The sequence below is a fragment of the Gouania willdenowi genome, chromosome 21 (genome assembly GCF_900634775.1).
Source record: "Gouania willdenowi chromosome 21, fGouWil2.1, whole genome shotgun sequence".
Taxonomy (NCBI): Eukaryota; Metazoa; Chordata; class Actinopteri; order Blenniiformes; family Gobiesocidae; genus Gouania; species Gouania willdenowi.
Genome location: NC_041064.1, coordinates 19,904,140 through 19,912,507, shown reverse-complemented (window position 1 = coordinate 19,912,507; position 8,368 = coordinate 19,904,140).

Genomic DNA, 8,368 nt, shown 5'->3' with positions numbered 1-8,368 from the left:
CAAAGGATGGTGACGTTAAAGCCTAAACTTGTGATCAGACTCAAAAATAGTTCTGAGCTGAGTTTCGATGGTCTCCCACCACTCTTTGAATGCTGAAATGTCTTTGTCCTGTGGTGAACTGGCACCCTGCCCGTGGTGTTCTCCACCTTCCAGTGCAGCGACACGTGTAGTGTAGACGGGACATTAATAGATCTTGCTCTAGAAGCAGATAAGTGTGATGAGCAGATATTGCAGCAGCAGCTTCTATGCTTGACTGTGCATGTGACCATTCAGAGAGTGAAGAGAAAACCTTAACTGCAGTGTGAACCCAAAGATGTTTTGCAGCCAATATAACCTCACAATAACAATGATGTAGGAGTCTGAGAGCACTCAAGTCATTTTCAGCAGAAGCCTTACAGATGCTACAAGACGAACTGTATAACCCTGGCACGTCATGGAGGTGATGTTTGGTTTAGTCCTTTTATCCACTGTAGCACAGATTAGAAACAGGTGAAATCCTGCAGGACACATGTGTGAATATTGTGGATGAATGTGATGATGATGTGATAATTAAGAAGAAATATTGAAGTAACCCTGAAGATGAAAGGTTGTACTTCTGCTGAGACGTCCCTGATTAAAGTCTATTTCATAGCCACTAGCGCTGCTGTAAAAAAGGGAAATGTGCTGAATGCCACATTAAATATTTAGCACTGATCCCTCTGCAATCATCCAGGCTGTTGTTCAAACACACAGAGGGAGCAGTCGAATGGATGACTCTTCTGTTTCATATACGGAAACAGATACGGAAACAGGAATAAGACAAGAATAAAGTCGAGAATCAAGTTGAAATGTCGAAATTAAAGTCGACATCTTGAGAATAAAGGTGAAACATAATGTTGAGATTTAAGTTGAAATGTCGAGATTTAAGTTAAAAGTCGAAGCTGACAAAGGTCAATTCACCATAAATGACAATAAGTCTCCATCAAAACTGGCCCTAATATGTTTCCGTACAGCTCCTCAATATCCACAGACGTGACTAAATGCTCCACCTCTTCCAAACTCAACTGTTTTTTTCCTTTTGAACAGATTAAGATTTTGGCAACATCTCTTCAAAGTCCTTAAAGACGTTACAACGGTGTGTTTGTTACATAAAATAGAAAGAATCTGTAACACTTTACTTGCAGTTTTATACATGGCTGACAATACGCTGTCATTGTCTGTCATTAGCATGAATAAGGTGTCATGAAGGCTGTCATTAAACTGTCATTCGCTAAATTATGACACCTTTTGCTAAATTATGACGGTGTTGTAAAAAAATTGATTCGGCGATATATCGCAATATTACGTCGCGCGATTCTCGGATCGATTCAAAATGCATCCATAGCGATTTTTTATTTATTTTAAAAAAAAATTATTATTATTTTTTTTTACCTTTATTAAACCAGGAAAGTCTTTCCCACTGCAGGAGACATTGTAACTAAAACCTGGGCATGTTGACCAGCTTGTGTTTTTTCAATAAAATATAAAAAGAAAGTACGAACTTTCTGAATGTAGTTGTTGTTCTAGGCATATACCTCAGTTAAGTTGCACTAAAGCCAAAGTTGGTTTAAAAGCCACAGGCAGATTGTATGTTGTTTTTTAATTTTAAGTTGTTGGCACATGGCATGTTAAAGCCAATGTTTTGACTGTAAAATATGCCAATAAAATATATTTCATATATAATGTTCTTATGAAGGTGTGCAGATTTACAGATTAGTTGTTTCTTAAGTCATATATTTTTTAAAAACCACAATAATCACCTTATACTTTAATATCGGAATATTATATACACTTAACGACAGCCTTCGTGAAACCTCATTCATGCTAATGACAGGTGTCATGTCATAACGACAGCATAACGTCTTCCTTATGTAAAAAACTTCAAATAAAGTGTGGCCAAAGAATCTCTTTGTTATTAAACCCAACTTTGAAGCATAGTTTAGCGGCGCATTCATCAATACACAGCATTTTGTAGACGGTTAAGATCTGCTGCTTGTTGTCATGGTGAATTGGCCCTCGTCGGCTTCTGTAGAGTTGACTTCATTCGTCTTTATTCTTGAAATTCCAACTTTAGTCTCAACATTATATTTCAACTTTATTCTCTCAATTTTTACTTCATTCTTGATATTTTCTTGATTTGAACCAAAATGATTTTCTCCATCAAAATGAGCCCTAGCTTTTGTAGTTTTGGGTAATGCTACACGTTTGCATCTTTTATCATTGAGGTTTCTTACAAAAGAGAATATGTAGTATACACAATAAATTATCAAGAAAGCTGAATTGCTGAAAGTTTCAAACACTGGATTAATTTTGAAGTTGTGACTAGTCATCATAACTCAGTAATCATAATTAATGCACTCGATAAATCAATGATTCTGTTATATAGCGGCAGCCATCTAAGAGTTGTTGTAAAATGTAATCTCAGTAGATTCAGAGTTTAGGCAAACAAACATGACCTAAATCTACGAGTGTGGAACACAATGATCCACTCACCGAAGAATGTTAAAGCAGAACTCCTTCAGGCCTAGAAACGCACGTTTACCGACAAGACTTCATACTTTGATTGTGTTACGGCTTGTACATCATACCTAACTCTCCTCTGACCCTGAGGCCTCCGCTGCCCACACATGTCTACAAATATATTAGATTATTATTATTACAGTTGTATTAGAGGAGCAGGCGAATGCACAGGGAATCCACATTTTCCTCACATTTCACACAGAATCTGATCAAATTCTACGAACCAAAAAGAGCTCCACGTCCAATCAGCTCCCATCTTCTGAAATAAGACGCGAGAATAATGAGAATCGTCAGTGTTATTCTGCAGTGTAAGTATAAGCTGGGTTGGTTCCGTGTCTATCTGTTCAGCTCACACGTCAAAGACCAACTCCCTTCTCTTTCACAATCAGGCTGAATATTAATATGACACGCGTCTTGGATGTTGGCTCTGGAGCAGGGCTTTAATATTCAGCTCACAGGTGAAGTCGAGCAGCAGAAGAAGATCTGAGTTCACGTGATCCCAGCTGAGACAGGGACACATTCACTGCTCCATATTCAACTTGTTTAGTTCCTGTAAAAGATGTCCAAGTGTTTCATTCAACAATAAACAACTTTGTAAAAGCCTGACACGAAGGAACGAGTCAAAATATTGACATTTATTACGTCAAATAAGATATTTTGCAACACTGTAAAGATCTCCTCTGCTGTTTTATGAGTCTGTGGTGGCGCGTGCAGTCCTCTACGCCAGGGGTGCCCAACCCTGGTCGTCAAGGGCACCTATCCAACACACCTGATTCAAATGATGAACTCATCATCAAGCTCTGCAGAAGCCTGATAATGATCCTGGTCATTTCAATCAGGTGTGTTGGAAGAGGGAAACATCTAAAACATGCTGGATAGGGGCCCTTGAGGATCAAGGTTGGGCACCCCTGCTCTACGCTGTTGTTTGTTGGGGTAGCAGACTGAGGGTCGCAGACGCCAACAGACTCAATAGACGTTGTGGGGGTAAAACTGGACTCTCTGACAGTGGTAACAGAGAGGAGGAGCCTGTCCAAGGTGAAGGCCATCTTGGTCAATGAGTCCCACCCACTCCATGATATGCTGGTCAGTCACAGAAGCACCTTCATCACCAGGGTGATCCCACCACGGTGCTCCACAGAACGATCAAACTCTACAATGCATCTCTGTAACCCAACAGCTTCGATGATTGTATATATCTGTATTATATTTGCATCATTATTATTACTTATCTTATTTTATTATATTTTATTTTTTTAATGACTACAATGTGTGTACTAGTATTTAATCCTTATTTCATTAACATTCTTATACTTAATTATGTAGGTTTTTCTCTTTTTTTTTTCTTTCTTTCTTTGTTTAGTTTTTATTCTTTTTATTTGTAATAATTTTCTGAGCGGCTGTAACACAAGTAATTTCCCCCTGGAATAAATAAAGTACTTCTGACTCTGATTAACAGTGTTCCTATTGCTATCCTTTAATTGCATTTACACCTTTTTAACAATTGCATATATTGTTTTATTGAGTTAAGAATCTTGTTATAGGGCATACACGGAGTTGTGGTCAAAGGTTTTCATTACAGTTTTCCCAAATTCATTTGAAAAAAAATACAATTCTTAATATAATGTATATAAATAACAATCTACCTATAAAAGCAAGAATGTTCTGTGTGTGTGTGTGTGTGTGTGTGTGTGTATGTGCGTGTGGAGCCAATATCTCCCCGACTCGGAGTCTGTTTGACCTGAAACTTTGTCCACGGCTTCCAAATACCCCAAGTGTGTGCATCCGATTTTTTTTTTTGGAGTAATTTGGAGTTGCAAAACATTCAAAACGTTAATTTTACGGCACTCTCGGCTCTCGTATTGAGCGCGCTACTTCCAATTCCGAGTTCATGACATCACTGTGTCACAGTGTTTTTGTACTGCTAAAAGTTATTTAAGTTCATATTTCATGGTTATTTGATATTTCATGGTTATTTAAAATTATTCCCGTGATCCCAAACTTCCTTAATATAAATGAATTCTAACATTAGTTTCATGTCACAGATGTTAGTTCTACTTCAGGTGTGTAGTATAAGTTTGCAGTGAAATGGTCCCAAACTTTTGAGATTTTAGGTTGGTTCTTCTTGTTTTTGTGCAATTCTTCTTCACAATGTAAATGGTGAAGCAACACTGCACCCAGCAGTTTATATATGGTACTGCAGCAAAAATGAAGCAGAAAGCAGCTGCCGGCCTGTTTTTATCATGAATTTACAACATTAAACGATGCGTCGATGCAAATTTTTGTTGTCAACTTTATCAATTATGTTACTAATTTTTTTTTTTATTATTATATGTTACATAGAGGAGTGTGTATTGCTTGGCATCTGGCGATATGATTATTATCCCGATACATAGGTCACAATACAATACAATATATCTCGATATTAAAGTATAAGGCAATTATTGCGATTTTTTTTATATATGACTTAAGAAACAACTAATCTGTAAATGGTTACACCTTCATGAGAACATTATGTATGAAATATATTTTATTGGCATATTTTAAACATTGGCTTTAACATGCCATGTGCCAACAACTTAAAATAAAAAAATAACATACAATCTGCCTGTGGCTTTTAAACCAACTTTGACTTTAGTGCAACATGACTTTAGTGTAACTTAACTGAGGTATATGCCTAGAACAACAAATAAATGCAGAAAGTTTGTACTTTCTTTTTAGATTTTTTTGAAAAAACACAAGCTGGTCAACATGCTCATGTTTCAGAGCACTTCTTTGTGCAGTTACAATGTGTCCTGCACTGGAAAAGACTTTTCTGGTTAAAAAAATGTAAAAAAAAATCATATATATAAATGTAATTAAAGTGAAAAATTGATCCGAGAATCGTGCGACGTTATATCGCGATATATTGCCTAATTTATTTATTTTTCAACACCCCTAGTTACACACATGGTGGTTGACATGATTCTCGCGACGGTCTATATATTTAATTCTGTTTATTATTTTGCGCCACCCCCCCTCCCCCCAGGCAAGAATCTCAAACCCCGCCTTTGGCTGAGGGCTAATTTTCCTTCTGAAATAATGAAACATGCACTTTGATAATAGAATACAACAATATTTCCAATGAGGTCCACTGGTTGGTGGTTCACTGGTTTGATGGGTGTAATTTCTATGCATCATCACCAGTGAGGACAGTGTGAAACTAATGAAAGCAACAGCATAATATGCATTCAATTTAAGCAGCAAATGAAATGGTTGTTATTCTCGGTCCAGTTCTTAGGACCCTTGTTTAGTGAGACTTATTCCTGTCTGTGTGTGATGGCATTAGTCTCACACACACACACACACACACACACACACAGAGATACACAGTGGTGACCTGTCTAATGGTGCAGGTGTCTGATCACACACACACACAACAGGCTGATTGAAGTTGAAATGTGACAGATCTTCCATTGTTTTGTGTTTCTGTTGCTTCTGCGCTGCACACATCAAATGTAGTTGGAGAAAAAAAAGGAAGTCTTGAATTGATTTTCTATCCGGAAACCACAAACAAATGGTGCAATTTGATGAGAGCTACAGTAAAAGACATTCTGAAACTAAATTAAAAAAGCAAGAGAGCAAACCTCCTCCCAGAGCCAAATATCCTCTTTGCCAGACATTAACAGTTATCTGGATCAGAGATTATCACCATAGTAACATGATCGTTCACACTTTAAAGGCTTGGAAGAAATTAATAACAATACAGAAGGTCCAAATGAATGGGCCTCAGTATATTTTCGAGAAATTGATCGGGATGAAACTTGGTTGTGTAACATAACTTAACTTAAATTTCACAAATGATGAGAGATAGGATGTTTACATTTTTTAAACTAATCCAGAATCAGGATATGATACCAATTGTGTCAAAATCTGTGAAAAACTTTTGATGTAATCCTGCTTTCAGACAACAACAAAAAACAAATAAGTACACAAACTCCAGGGAAAATATCACCTCCTTGCCAGAGTTAACCACTATGAATACTATCAAAACTAGATTTTCTTCAGAAATATGAAAGCGCAGATGGCTTTCTTTACTTTTTCCTCATGCAAACCCTCCAGTTGGGAACCTCTGAGTGACTGAAACCCTCCAGGAAATGAGTTTGAGACGCACAGGTTGAACTACGTTTAGATTGTGTAATAGTCTCTATAGCAGGAGTGTCACATTAGTTTTCATTCAGGAGCCAAATACAAAGTTTGATTTCAAGTGGGCCAAAAAAAAAAAACAGCGGTTCTAACATTATTGTGTCTTTTTTCATTTCCTCTTTTTTAAGACACAGGCCAGTATGTGAGCCACTGATAAGTGACAGTTATTAGTCCCTGCAGGGCTTTCACTTCAAGTCCCTTGATTTTGTGGCACACTTATGCGTAATTTACAGAAAGTGCAGTATTTTAAAGAAATTGAGTTGTTGTTTCAACTATTTGTGGTTAGAAATGACAGCTTCAAATATTGTAGTTTTGTTGAATTTATGAATTTGAACGAAATGAAATTTTTATCTCAATTTGGGAATGTTATTTCTATGTATTTACATTATTATTATTATCCTCAGTTACGTTATTTAATTCTTTTTAACGAGACAAACTTTTTTTTTAATAGTAGTATATATAGTATAATATAATAGTACTCTGCTGCCCCCTGGTGAATTTCAATTCTTCAGTTACAGAACATTTCACACTGCCCTCTGCTGGTGAATACATATTACTGCATTATTACTTCTTCAAGTGAAGTTGTAATTACCAAACACACCATCTTCTATCCTGTTTCCTCCAAAAATCACACTCACTTTATTTGAGACATTGTAACTACGCCTGTGCAATATATATATATATATATATATATATATATATATATATATATATATATATATATATAATGTTTTGTAAAAGTAAGCAGTTTATTTGCTCTTTTAGATTTGACTATATCATGGGTTTTACTGAAATTAACAAAATAAAAGCAGGAAATCTTTTTGATGTTTTTGTTTTTTTTTTTTATTTGTTTTTATGAATAATTCATTTTCATTGATCTCCAAAATCAGTCCATAAGTTGATGTCATTTTGTACAAAGTCCTTGAGGTTTTGGCTTTTAGGGGAAATCCAGTCCTGTATAGCAGTCCACAGACTTTACATATACTGAATATCACGATCACAAAACACACACAATTATTAGTATGTAGTGCGAAAAATCTCAATCACTTTTTTTTTTTTTTTTTTTAAATAAAAACTATATTGAGTTACTGTAAGATATAAGAGGATATGCTGTATAATCAAATATGTTTTTAATGATCTGAATGTTTGAAGTTACAATCTCCTACAAAAGGGCTGTGGAGGATGTGATTAATATGAGCTGATTTAGTCGATTACTGATTGGATAATAGATTTGGGTAAAGCTTTTATTGTATGTTAAAAGCAGGATGTCCTCCGATATTATAATTTTACACCACAACCAAGTAGCTTTTTCAATCCAGTCATTGTTACAGTATATAGTGATATATTCTAAGTGTGTTGTTATATAGTGATGCATTTTGTTATCTGCTGTTCCATTGTGGAGTATTATTTGGAGGGAAGTTGTGACAATAGAGAACCTTCCAGTATAATATTGCTTGTTGGTGAAAGTGAGGGTATTGATGGCACATCTAAGAACAAAATCTATTCGACCAATTTTCTGGGAAAACATTTGTGAAACCATGAGAGGGTTGGAGTTTATAGCGGATTTAAACCAATCTGTTTCAAAAGTCCCATTTATTTTGTTAAAGTCTTGGAAGCCTTTATCTTTGCATTTTTCTCTAAATAAAAT